Below are 12296 nucleotides of genomic sequence, written 5' to 3' on the forward strand. Positions count from 1 at the left end.
AAGAGCGCAGAGAGAGAAAGAGCGCAGAGAGAGAAAGAGCGCAGAGAGAGAAAGAGCGCAGAGAGAGAAAGAGCGCAGAGAGAAAGAAAGAGCGCAGAGAGAAAGAAAGAGCGCAGAGAGAGAGAGAGCGCGCAGAGAGAGAGAGAGAGCGCAGAGAGAGAGAAAAAAAGAGCGCAGAGAGAGAGAAAAAAAGAGCGCAGAGAGAGAGAAAAAAAGAGCGCAGAGAGAGAGAAAAAAAGAGCGCAGAGAGAAAGAAAGAGCGCAGAGAGAGAGAGAAAGAAAGAGCGCAGAGAGAGAGCGCAGAGAGAAAGAGAGAGAGAGCGCAGAGAGAGAGAAAGAAAGAGCGCAGAGAGAGAGAAAGAGCGTAGAGAATAAAAGAGCGCAGAGAGAGAGAGAGGAAGAAAGAGCGCAGACAGAGAAAGAAAGAGTGCAGACAGAGAAAGAAAGAGCGCAGAGAGAGAGAGAGCGCAGAGAGAGAGAAAGAGCGCAGAGAGAGAGAAAGAGCGCAGAGAGAGAAAGAGCGCAGAGAGAGAAAGAGCGCAGAGAGAGAAAGAGCGCAGAGAGAGAGAAAGAGCGCAGAGAGAGAGAGAGAGAGCGCAGAGAGAGAAAGAAAGAGCGCAGAGAGAGAAAGAAAGAGCGCAGAGAGAGAAAGAAAGAGCGCAGAGAGAGAAAGAAAGAGCGCAGAGAGAGAAAGAAAGAGCACAGAGAGAGAGAAAGAAAGAGCGCAGAGAGAGAGAGCGCAGAGAGAGAAAGAGAAAGAAAGAGCGCAGAGAGAGAGAAAGAGAGAGCGCAGAGAGAGAGAGCGCAGAGAGAGAAATAAAGAGCGCAGAGAGAGAAAGAAAGAGCGCAGAGAAAGAAAGAGCGCAGAGAGAGAGAAAGAAAGAGCGCAGATAGAGAAAGAAAGAGCGCAGAGAGAGAAAAAAAGAGCGCAAAGAGAGAAAAAAAGAGCGCAAAGAGAAAGAAAGAGCGCAGAGAGAAAGAAAGAGCGCAGAGAGAAAGAAAGAGCGCAGAGAGAAAGAAAGAGAGCAGAGAGAAAGAGCGCAGAGAGAGAAAGAGAAAGAAAGAGCGCAGAGAGAGAAAGAGAAAGAAAGAGCGCAGAGAGAGAGAGAGAGAAAGAGCGCAGAGAGAGAGAGAGAAAGAGCGCAGAGAGAGAGCGCAGAGAGAAAGAAAGAGCGCAGAGAGAGAGAAAGAGCGCAGAGAGAGAGAAAGAAAGTGCACAGAGAGAAAGAAAGAAAGTGCGCAGAGAGAAAGAAAGAGCGCAGAGAGAGAGAAAGAAAGTGCGCAGAGAGAAAGAAAGTGCGCAGAGAGAAAGAAAGAGCGCAGAGAGAAAGAGCGCAGAGAGAGAAAGAGAAAGAAAGAGCGCATAGAGAGAAAGAGAAAGAAAGAGCGCAGAGAGAGAGAGAGAAAGAGCGCAGAGAGAGAGAAAGAAAGAGCACAGAGAGAGAAAGAAAGAGCGCAGAGAGAGAGAGCGCAGAGAGAAAGAAAGAGCGCAGAGAGAGAGAAAGAGCGCAGAGAGAGAGAAAGAAAGTGCGCAGAGAGAAAGAAAGAGCGCAGAGAGAGAAAGAGAAAGAAAGAGCGCAGAGAGAGAGAGAGAAAGAGCGCAGAGAGAGAGAAAGAGAAAGAAAGAGCGCAGAGAGAGAGAAAGAGCGCAGAGAGAGAGAAAGAGCGCAGAGAGAGAGAAAGAAAGAGCGCAGAGAGAGAGAAAGTAAGAGTGCAGAGAGAAAGAAAGAGCGCAGAGAGAGAGAAAGAAAAAGCGCAGAGAAAGAAAGAGCGCAGAGAGAGGAAGAAAGAGCGCAGAGAGAGAGAGAAAGAAAGAGCGCAGAAAGAGAGAAAGAGCGCAGAGAGAGAGAAAGAAAGAGCGCAGAGAGAGAGAGAGCGCAGAGAGAGAGCACAGAGAGAGAGCGCGCAGAGTGAGAGAGAGCACAGAGAGAGAGAGAGCGCAGAGAGAGAGAGAGCGCAGAGAGAGAGAGAGCGCAGAGAGAGCGCAGAGAGAGAGAGCGCAGAGAGAGAGAGCGCAGAGAGAGAGAAAGAGCGCAGAGAGAAAGAAAGAGCGCAGAGAGAGAGAAAGAGAGCAGAGAGAAAGAAAGTGCGCAGAGAGAAAGAAAGAGTGCAGAGAGAAAGAAAGAGCGCAGAGAGAGAGAAAGAAAGAGCGCAGAGAGAGAGAGAAAGAAAGAGCGCAGAGAGAGAGAATGAAAGAGCGCAGAGAGAGAGAATGAAAGAGCGCAGAGAGAGAAAGAAAGAGCGCAGAGAGAGAGAGAAAGAGCGCAGCGAGAGAGAGAGAGAGCGCAGCGAGAGAGAGAGAGAGAGCACAGAGAGAGAGAGAAAGAAAGAGCGCAGAGAGAGAGAGAAAGAAAGAGCGCAGAGAGAGAAAGAAAGAGTGCAAAGAGAGAGAAAGAGCGCAGAGAGAGAGAAAGAACGCAGAGAGAGAAAGAACGCAGAGAGAGAAAGAACGCAGAGAGAGAAAGAACGCAGAGAGAGAAAGAACGCAGAGAGAGAAAGAGCGCAGAGAGAGAAAGAGTGCAGAGAGAGAAAGAGCGCAGAGAGAGAAAGAGCGCAGAGAAAGAAAGAGCGCAGAGAGAAAGAAAGAGCGCAGAGAGAAAGAAAGAGCGCAGAGAGAAAGAAAGAGCGCAGAGAGAGAGAGAGAGCGCGCAGAGAGAGAGAAAAAAAGAGCGCAGAGAGAGAGAAAAAAAGAGCGCAGAGAGAGAGAAAAAAAGAGCGCAGAGAGAAAGAAAGAGCGCAGAGAGAGAGAGAAAGAAAGAGCGCAGAGAGAGAGCGCAGAGAGAAAGAGAGAGAGAGCGCAGAGAGAGAGAAAGAGCGTAGAGAATAAAAGAGCGCAGAGAGAGAGAGGAAGAAAGAGCGCAGACAGAGAAAGAAAGAGTGCAGACAGAGAAAGAAAGAGCGCAGAGAGAGAGAAAGAGCGCAGAGAGAGAGAAAGAGCGCAGAGAGAGAAAGAGCGCAGAGAGAGAAAGAGCGCAGAGAGAGAAAGAGCGCAGAGAGAGAGAAAGAGCGCAGAGAGAGAGAGAGAGAGAGAGCGCAGAGTGAGAAAGAAAGAGCGCAGAGAGAGAAAGAAAGAGCGCAGAGAGAGAAAGAAAGAGCGCAGAGAGAGAAAGAAAGAGCGCAGAGAGAGAGAGCGCAGAGAGAGAGAGCGCAGAGAGAGAGAGAGAGCGCAAAAAGAGAGAGAGAGAGCGCAGAGAGAGAAAGGAAGAGCGCAGAGAGAGAAAGAAAGAGCGCAGAGAAAGAAAGAGCGCAGAGAGAGAGAAAGAAAGAGCGCAGAGAGAGAAAGAAAGAGCGCAAAGAGAGAAAAAAAGAGTGCAAAGAGAGAAAAAAAGAGCGCAGAGAGAAAGAAAGAGTGCAGCGAGAAAGAAAGAGCGCAGAGAGAGAGAGCGCAGAGAGAGAAAGAGAAAGAAAGAGCGCAGAAAGAGAGAGAGAAAGAGCGCAGAGAGAGAGAAAGAAAGAGCGCAGAGAGAGAAAGAAAGAGCGCAGAGAGAGAGCGCAGAGAGAGAGAGAAAGAAAGAGCGCAGAGAGAGAGAAAGAGCGCAGAGAGAGAGAAAGAAAGAGCGCAGAGAGAGAGAGAGCGCAGAGAGAGAGCGCAGAGAGAGAGCGCGCAGAGTGAGAGAGAGCACAGAGAGAGAGAGAGAGCGCAGAGAGAGAGAGAGCGCAGAGAGAGAGAGAGCGCAGAGAGAGAGAGCGCAGAGAGAGAGAGAGCACAGAGAGAGAGAAAGAGCGCAGAGAGAAAGAAAGAGCGCAGAGAGAAAGAAAGAGAGCAGAGAGAAAGAAAGTGCGCAGAGAGAAAGAAAGAAAGAGCGCAGAGAGAGAGAAAGAAAGAGCGCAGAGAGAGAGAAAGAAAGAGCGCAGAGAGAGAGAAAGAAAGAGCGCAGAGAGAGAGAATGAAAGAGCGCAGAGAGAGAGAATGAAAGAGCGCAGAGAGAGAAAGAAAGAGCGCAGAGAGAGAGAGAAAGAGCGCAGCGAGAGAGAGAGAGAGCGCAGCGAGAGAGAGAGAGAGCGCAGAGAGAGAGAAAGAAAGAGCGCAGAGAGAGAGAGAAAGAAAGAGCGCAGAGAGAGAAAGAAAGATTGCAAAGAGAGAGAAAGAGCGCAGAGAGAGAGAAAGAACGCAGAGAGAGAAAGAACGCAGAGAGAGAAAGAACGCAGAGAGAGAAAGAACGCAGAGAGAGAAAGAGCGCAGAGAGAGAAAGAGCGCAGAGAGAGAAAGAGCGCAGAGAGAGAAAGAGCGCAGAGAGAGAAAGAGCGCAGAGAGAGAAAGAGCGCAGAGAGAGAAAGAGCGCAGAGAGAGAAAGAGCGCAGAGAGAGAAAGAGCGCAGAGAGAGAGAGAGAGCGCAAAAAGAGAGAGAGAGAGCGCAGAGAGAGAAAGGAAGAGCGCAGAGAGAGAAAGGAAGAGCGCAGAGAGAGAAAGAAAGAGCGCAGAGAAAGAAAGAGCGCAGAGAGAGAGAAAGAAAGAGCGCAGAGAGAGAAAGAAAGAGCGCAAAGAGAGAAAAAAAGAGTGCAAAGAGAGAAAAAAAGAGCGCAGAGAGAAAGAAAGAGTGCAGCGAGAAAGAAAGAGCGCAGAGAGAGAGAGCGCAGAGAGAGAAAGAGAAAGAAAGAGCGCAGAAAGAGAGAGAGAAAGAGCGCAGAGAGAGAGAAAGAAAGAGCGCAGAGAGAGAAAGAAAGAGCGCAGAGAGAGAGCGCAGAGAGAGAGAGAAAGAAAGAGCGCAGAGAGAGAGAAAGAGCGCAGAGAGAGAGAAAGAAAGAGCGCAGAGAGAGAGAGAGCGCAGAGAGAGAGCGCAGAGAGAGAGCGCGCAGAGTGAGAGAGAGCACAGAGAGAGAGAGAGAGCGCAGAGAGAGAGAGAGCGCAGAGAGAGAGAGAGCGCAGAGAGAGAGAGCGCAGAGAGAGAGAGAGCACAGAGAGAGAGAAAGAGCGCAGAGAGAAAGAAAGAGCGCAGAGAGAAAGAAAGAGAGCAGAGAGAAAGAAAGTGCGCAGAGAGAAAGAAAGAAAGAAAGAGCGCAGAGAGAGAGAAAGAAAGAGCGCAGAGAGAGAGAAAGAAAGAGCGCAGAGAGAGAAAGAAAGAGCGCAGAGAGAGAGAATGAAAGAGCGCAGAGAGAGAGAATGAAAGAGCGCAGAGAGAGAAAGAAAGAGCGCAGAGAGAGAGAGAAAGAGCGCAGCGAGAGAGAGAGAGAGCGCAGCGAGAGAGAGAGAGAGCGCAGAGAGAGAGAAAGAAAGAGCGCAGAGAGAGAGAGAAAGAAAGAGCGCAGAGAGAGAAAGAAAGATTGCAAAGAGAGAGAAAGAGCGCAGAGAGAGAGAAAGAACGCAGAGAGAGAAAGAACGCAGAGAGAGAAAGAACGCAGAGAGAGAAAGAACGCAGAGAGAGAAAGAGCGCAGAGAGAGAAAGAGCGCAGAGAGAGAAAGAGCGCAGAGAGAGAAAGAGCGCAGAGAGAGAAAGAGCGCAGAGAGAGAAAGAGCGCAGAGAGAGAAAGAGCGCAGAGAGAGAAAGAGCGCAGAGAGAGAAAGAGCGCAGAGAGAGAAAGAGCGCAGAGAGAGAAAGAGCGCAGAGAGAAAGAAAGAGCGCAGAGAGAAAGAAAGAGCGCAGAGAGAGAGAGAGAGCGCAGAGAGAGAGAGAGAGAGCGCAGAGAGAGAGAAAAAAAGAGCGCAGAGAGAGAGAAAAAAAGAGCGCAGAGAGAGAGAAAAAAAGAGCGCAGAGAGAGAGAAAAAAAGAGCGCAGAGAGAAAGAAAGAGCGCAGAGAGAGAGAGAAAGAAAGAGCGCAGAGAGAGAGCGCAGAGAGAAAGAGAGAGAGAGCGCAGAGAGAGAGAAAGAAAGAGCGCAGAGAGAGAGAAAGAGCGTAGAGAATAAAAGAGCGCAGAGAGAGAGAGAGGAAGAAAGAGCGCAGACAGAGAAAGAAAGAGTGCAGACAGAGAAAGAAAGAGCGCAGAGAGAGAGAGAGCGCAGAGAGAGAGAAAGAGCGCAGAGAGAGAGAAAGAGCGCAGAGAGAGAAAGAGCGCAGAGAGAGAAAGAGCGCAGAGAGAGAAAGAGCGCAGAGAGAGAGAAAGAGCGCAGAGAGAGAGAGAGAGCGCAGAGAGAGAAAGAAAGAGCGCAGAGAGAGAAAGAAAGAGCGCAGAGAGAGAAAGAAAGAGCGCAGAGAGAGAAAGAAAGAGCGCAGAGAGAGAAAGAAAGAGCACAGAGAGAGAGAAAGAAAGAGCGCAGAGAGAGAGAGCGCAGAGAGAGAAAGAGAAAGAAAGAGCGCAGAGAGAGAGAAAGAGAGAGCGCAGAGAGAGAGAGCGCAGAGAGAGAAATAAAGAGCGCAGAGAGAGAAAGAAAGAGCGCAGAGAAAGAAAGAGCGCAGAGAGAGAGAAAGAAAGAGCGCAGATAGAGAAAGAAAGAGCGCAGAGAGAGAAAAAAAGAGCGCAAAGAGAGAAAAAAAGAGCGCAAAGAGAAAGAAAGAGCGCAGAGAGAAAGAAAGAGCGCAGAGAGAGAAAGAGAAAGAAAGAGCGCAGAGAGAGAAAGAGAAAGAAAGAGCGCAGAGAGAGAGAGAGAGAAAGAGCGCAGAGAGAGAGAGAGAAAGAGCGCAGAGAGAGAGCGCAGAGAGAAAGAAAGAGCGCAGAGAGAGAGAAAGAGCGCAGAGAGAGAGAAAGAAAGTGCGCAGAGAGAAAGAAAGAAAGTGCGCAGAGAGAAAGAAAGAGCGCAGAGAGAGAGAAAGAAAGTGCGCAGAGAGAAAGAAAGTGCGCAGAGAGAAAGAAAGAGCGCAGAGAGAAAGAGCGCAGAGAGAGAAAGAGAAAGAAAGAGCGCAGAGAGAGAAAGAGAAAGAAAGAGCGCAGAGAGAGAGAGAGAGAAAGAGCGCAGAGAGAGAGAGAGAAAGAGCGCAGAGAGAGAGCGCAGAGAGAAAGAAAGAGCGCAGAGAGAGAGAAAGAGCGCAGAGAGAGAGAAAGAAAGTGCGCAGAGAGAAAGAAAGAAAGTGCGCAGAGAGAAAGAAAGAGCGCAGAGAGAGAGAAAGAAAGTGCGCAGAGAGAAAGAAAGTGCGCAGAGAGAAAGAAAGAGCGCAGAGAGAAAGAGCGCAGAGAGAGAAAGAGAAAGAAAGAGCGCATAGAGAGAAAGAGAAAGAAAGAGCGCAGAGAGAGAGAGAGAGAAAGAGCGCAGAGAGAGAGAAAGAAAGAGCACAGAGAGAGAAAGAAAGAGCGCAGAGAGAGAGAGCGCAGAGAGAAAGAAAGAGCGCAGAGAGAGAGAAAGAGCGCAGAGAGAGAGAAAGAAAGTGCGCAGAGAGAAAGAAAGAGCGCAGAGAGAGAAAGAGAAAGAAAGAGCGCAGAGAGAGAGAGAGAAAGAGCGCAGAGAGAGAGAAAGAGAAAGAAAGAGCGCAGAGAGAGAGAAAGAGCGCAGAGAGAGAGAAAGAGCGCAGAGAGAGAGAAAGAAAGAGCGCAGAGAGAGAGAAAGTAAGAGTGCAGAGAGAAAGAAAGAGCGCAGAGAGAGAGAAAGAAAAAGCGCAGAGAAAGAAAGAGCGCAGAGAGAGGAAGAAAGAGCGCAGAGAGAGAGAGAAAGAAAGAGCGCAGAGAGAGAGAAAGAGCGCAGAGAGAGAGAAAGAAAGAGCGCAGAGAGAGAGAGAGCGCAGAGAGAGAGCGCAGAGAGAGAGCGCGCAGAGAGAGAGAGAGCACAGAGAGAGCGCAGAGAGAGAGAGCGCAGAGAGAGAGAGCGCAGAGAGAGAGAAAGAGCGCAGAGAGAAAGAAAGAGCGCAGAGAGAGAGAAAGAGAGCAGAGAGAAAGAAAGTGCGCAGAGAGAAAGAAAGAGCGCAGAGAGAAAGAAAGAGCGCAGAGAGAGAGAAAGAAAGAGCGCAGAGAGAGAGAGAAAGAAAGAGCGCAGAGAGAGAGAATGAAAGAGCGCAGAGAGAGAGAATGAAAGAGCGCAGAGAGAGAAAGAAAGAGCGCAGAGAGAGAGAGAAAGAGCGCAGCGAGAGAGAGAGAGAGCGCAGCGAGAGAGAGAGAGAGAGCACAGAGAGAGAGAGAAAGAAAGAGCGCAGAGAGAGAGAGAAAGAAAGAGCGCAGAGAGAGAAAGAAAGAGTGCAAAGAGAGAGAAAGAGAGCAGAGAGAGAGAAAGAACGCAGAGAGAGAAAGAACGCAGAGAGAGAAAGAACGCAGAGAGAGAAAGAACGCAGAGAGAGAAAGAACGCAGAGAGAGAAAGAACGCAGAGAGAGAAAGAACGCAGAGAGAGAAAGAACGCAGAGAGAGAAAGAGCGCAGAGAGAGAAAGAGCGCAGAGAGAGAAAGAGCGCAGAGAGAGAAAGAGCGCAGAGAAAGAAAGAGCGCAGAGAGAAAGAAAAAAAGAGCGCAGAGAGAAAGAAAGAGCGCAGAGAGAGAGAGAAAGAAAGAGCGCAGAGAGAGAGCGCAGAGAGAAAGAGAGAGAGAGCGCAGAGAGAGAGAAAGAGCGTAGAGAATAAAAGAGCGCAGAGAGAGAGGAAGAAAGAGCGCAGACAGAGAAAGAAAGAGTGCAGACAGAGAAAGAAAGAGCGCAGAGAGAGAGAGAGCGCAGAGAGAGAGAAAGAGCGCAGAGAGAGAGAAAGAGCGCAGAGAGAGAAAGAGCGCAGAGAGAGAAAGAGCGCAGAGAGAGAAAGAGCGCAGAGAGAGAGAAAGAGCGCAGAGAGAGAGAGAGAGAGAGAGCGCAGAGAGAGAAAGAAAGAGCGCAGAGAGAGAAAGAAAGAGCGCAGAGAGAGAAAGAAAGAGCGCAGAGAGAGAGAAAGAAAGAGCGCAGAGAGAGAGAAAGAAAGAGCGCAGAGAGAGAGAGCGCAGAGAGAGAGAGCGCAGAGAGAGAGAGAGAGCGCAAAAAGAGAGAGAGAGAGCGCAGAGAGAGAAAGGAAGAGCGCAGAGAGAGAAAGAAAGAGCGCAGAGAAAGAAAGAGCGCAGAGAGAGAGAAAGAAAGAGCGCAGAGAGAGAAAGAAAGAGCGCAAAGAGAGAAAAAAAGAGTGCAAAGAGAGAAAAAAAGAGCGCAGAGAGAAAGAAAGAGTGCAGCGAGAAATAAAGAGCGCAGAGAGAGAGAGCGCAGAGAGAGAAAGAGAAAGAAAGAGCGCAGAAAGAGAGAGAGAAAGAGCGCAGAGAGAGAGAAAGAAAGAGCGCAGAGAGAGAAAGAAAGAGCGCAGAGAGAGAGCGCAGAGAGAAAGAAAGAGCGCAGAGAGAGAGAAAGAGCGCAGAGAGAGAGAAAGAAAGTGCGCAGAGAGAAAGAAAGAGCGCAGAGAGAAAGAGCGCAGAGAGAGAAAGAGAAAGAAAGAGCGCAGAGAGAGAAAGAGAAAGAAAGAGCGCAGAGAGAGAAAGAGAAAGAAAGAGCGCAGAGAGAGAGAGAGAAAGAGCGCAGAAAGAGAGAAAGAAAGAGCGCAGAAAGAGAGAAAGAAAGAGCGCAGAGAGAATGAGCGCAGAGAGAAAGAAAGAGCGCAGAGAGAGAGAAAGAGCGCAGAGAGAGAGAAAGAAAGTGCGCAGAGAGAAAGAGCGCAGAGAGAGAAAGAGAAAGAAAGAGCGCAGAGAGAGAGAGAGAAAGAGCGCAGAGAGAGAAAGAGTGCAGAGAGAGAGAAAGAGAAAGAAAGAGCGCAGAGAGAGAGAAAGAGCGCAGAGAGAGAGAAAGTAAGAGTGCAGAGAGAAAGAAAGAGCGCAGAGAGAAAGAAAGAGCGCAGAGAGAGAAAGAGCGCAGAGAGAGAAAGAGCGCAGAGAGAGAAAGAGCGCAGAGAGAGAAAGAGCACAGAGAGAGAGAAAGAGCGCAGAGAGAGAGAAAGAGCGCAGAGAGAGAAAGAAAGAGCGCAGAGAGAGAGAAAGAAAGAGCGCAGAGAGAGAGCGCAGAGAGAGAGAGAGAGCGCAGAGAGAGAAATAAAGAGCGCAGAGAGAGAGAAAGAAAGAGCGCAAAGAGAGAAAAAAAGAGCGCAAAGAGAGAAAAAAAGAGCGCAGAGAGAAAGAAAGAGCGCAGAGAGAAAGAAAGAGCACAGAGAGAGAGAGCGCAGAGAGAGAAAGAGAAAGAAAGAGCGCAGAGAGAGAAAGAGAAAGAAAGAGCGCAGAGAGAGAGAGAGAGAGAGCGCAGAGAGAGAGAGAGAAAGAGCGCAGAGAGAGAGAAAGAAAGAGCGCAGAGAGAGAAAGAAAGAGCGCAGAGAGAGAGAGCGCAGAGAGAAAGAAAGAGCGCAGATAGAGAGAAAGAGTGCAGAGAGAGAAAAAGAAAGTGCGCAGAGAGAAAGAAAGAGCGCAGAGAGAGAGCGCAGAGAGAGAAAGAGAAAGAAAGAGCGCAGAGAGAGAGAGAAAGAGCGCAGAGAGAGAGAGAGAAAGAGCGCAGAGAAAGAGAAAGAAAGAGCGCAGAGAGAGAGAAAGAGCGCAGAGAGAGAGAAAGAGCGCAGAGAGAGAGAAAGAGCGCAGAGAGAGAAAGAGCGCAGAGAGAGAGAGAGCGCAGAGAGAGAGAAAGAGCGCAGAGAGAGAGAAAGAGCGCAGAGAGAGAGAAAGAGCGCAGAGAGAGAGAAAGAGCGCAGAGAGAGAGAAAGAGCGCAGAGAGAGAGAAAGAGCGCAGAGAGAGAGAAAGAGCGCAGAGAGAGAGAAAGAGCGCAGAGAGAGAGAAAGAGCGCAGAGAGAGAGAAAGAGCGCAGAGAGAGAGAAAGAAAGAGCGCAGAGAGAGAGAAAGAAAGAGCGCAGAGAGAGAAAGAAAGAGCGCAGAGAGAGAAAGAAAGAGCGCAGAGAGAGAAAGAAAGAGCGCAGAGAAAGAATGAGCGCAGAGAGAGAGAAAGAAAGAGCGCAGAGAGAGAAAGAAAGAGCGCAAAGAGAGAAAAAAAGAGCGCAAAGAGAGAAAAAAAGAGCGCAGAGAGAGAGAAAGAAAGAGCACAGAGAGAGAAAGAAAGAGCGCAGAGAGAGAAAGAAAGAGCGCAGAGAGAGAGAGCGCAGAGAGAAAGAAAGAGCGCAGAGAGAGAAAGAGCGCAGAGAGAGAGAAAGAAAGTGCGCAGAGAGAAAGAAAGAGCGCAGAGAGAAAGAGCGCAGAGAGAGAAAGAGAAAGAAAGAGCGCAGAGAGAGAAAGAGAAAGAAAGAGCGCAGAGAGAGAAAGAGAAAGAAAGAGCGCAGAGAGAGAAAGAGAAAGAAAGAGCGCAGAGAGAGAAAGAGAAAGAAAGAGCGCAGAGAGAGAGAGAGAGAAAGAGCGCAGAGAGAGAGAGAGAAAGAGCGCAGAGAGAGAGAAAGAAAGAGCGCAGAAAGAGAGAAAGAAAGAGCGCAGAGAGAAAGAAAGAGCACAGAGAGAGAGAAAGAGCGCAGAGAGAGAAAGAGAAAGAAAGAGCGCAAAGAGAGAGAGATAAAGAGCGCAGAGAGAGAGAGAAAGAGCGCAGAGAGAGAGAAAGAGAAAGAAAGAGCGCAGAGAGAGAGAAAGAAAGAGCGCAGAGAGAGAGAAAGAGCGCAGAGAGAAGGAAAGAAAGAGCGCAGAGAGAGAGAAAGAAAGAGCGCAGAGAGAGAAAGAGCGCAGAGAGAGAAAAAGCGCAGAGAGAGAAAGAGCGCAGAGAGAGAAAGAGCGCAGAGAGAGAAAGAGCGCAGAGAGAGAAAGAGCACAGAGAGAGAGAAAGAGCACAGAGAGAGAGAAAGAGCGCAGAGAGAGAGAAAGAGCGCAGAGAGAGAAAGAAAGAGCGCAGAGAGAGAGCGCAGAGAGAGAGAGCGCAGAGAGAGAAATAAAGAGCGCAGAGAGAGAAAGAAAGAGCGCAGAGAGAGAAAGAAAGAGCGCAGAGAAAGAAAGAGCGCAGAGAGAGAGAAAGAAAGAGCGCAGAGAGAGAAAGAAAGAGCGCAGAGATAGAGCGCAGAGAGAAAGAAAGAGCGCAGAGAGAGAGAAAGAGCGCAGAGAGAGAGAAAGAAAGTGCGCAGAGAGAAAGAAAGAGCGCAGAGAGAAAGAGCGCAGAGAGAGAAAGAGAAAGAAAGAGCGCAGAGAGAGAAAGAGAAAGAAAGAGCGCAGAGAGAGAAAGAGAAAGAAAGAGCGCAGAGAGAGAGAGAGAAAGAGCGCAGAAAGAGAGAAAGAAAGAGCGCAGAAAGAGAGAAAGAAAGAGCGCAGAGAGAGAGAGCGCAGAGAGAAAGAAAGAGCGCAGAGAGAGAGAAAGAGCGCAGAGAGAGAGAAAGAAAGTGCGCAGAGAGAAAGAGCGCAGAGAGAGAAAGAGAAAGAAAGAGCGCAGAGAGAGAGAGAGAAAGAGCGCAGAGAGAGAAAGAGTGCAGAGAGAGAGAAAGAAAGAGCGCAGAGAGAGAGAAAGAGCGCAGAGAGAGAGAAAGTAAGAGTGCAGAGAGAAAGAAAGAGCGCAGAGAGAAAGAAAGAGCGCAGAGAGAGAAAGAGCGCAGAGAGAGA

The sequence above is a fragment of the Ascaphus truei genome, unplaced genomic scaffold (assembly GCF_040206685.1).
Source record: "Ascaphus truei isolate aAscTru1 unplaced genomic scaffold, aAscTru1.hap1 HAP1_SCAFFOLD_55, whole genome shotgun sequence".
NCBI lineage: Eukaryota > Metazoa > Chordata > Amphibia > Anura > Ascaphidae > Ascaphus > Ascaphus truei.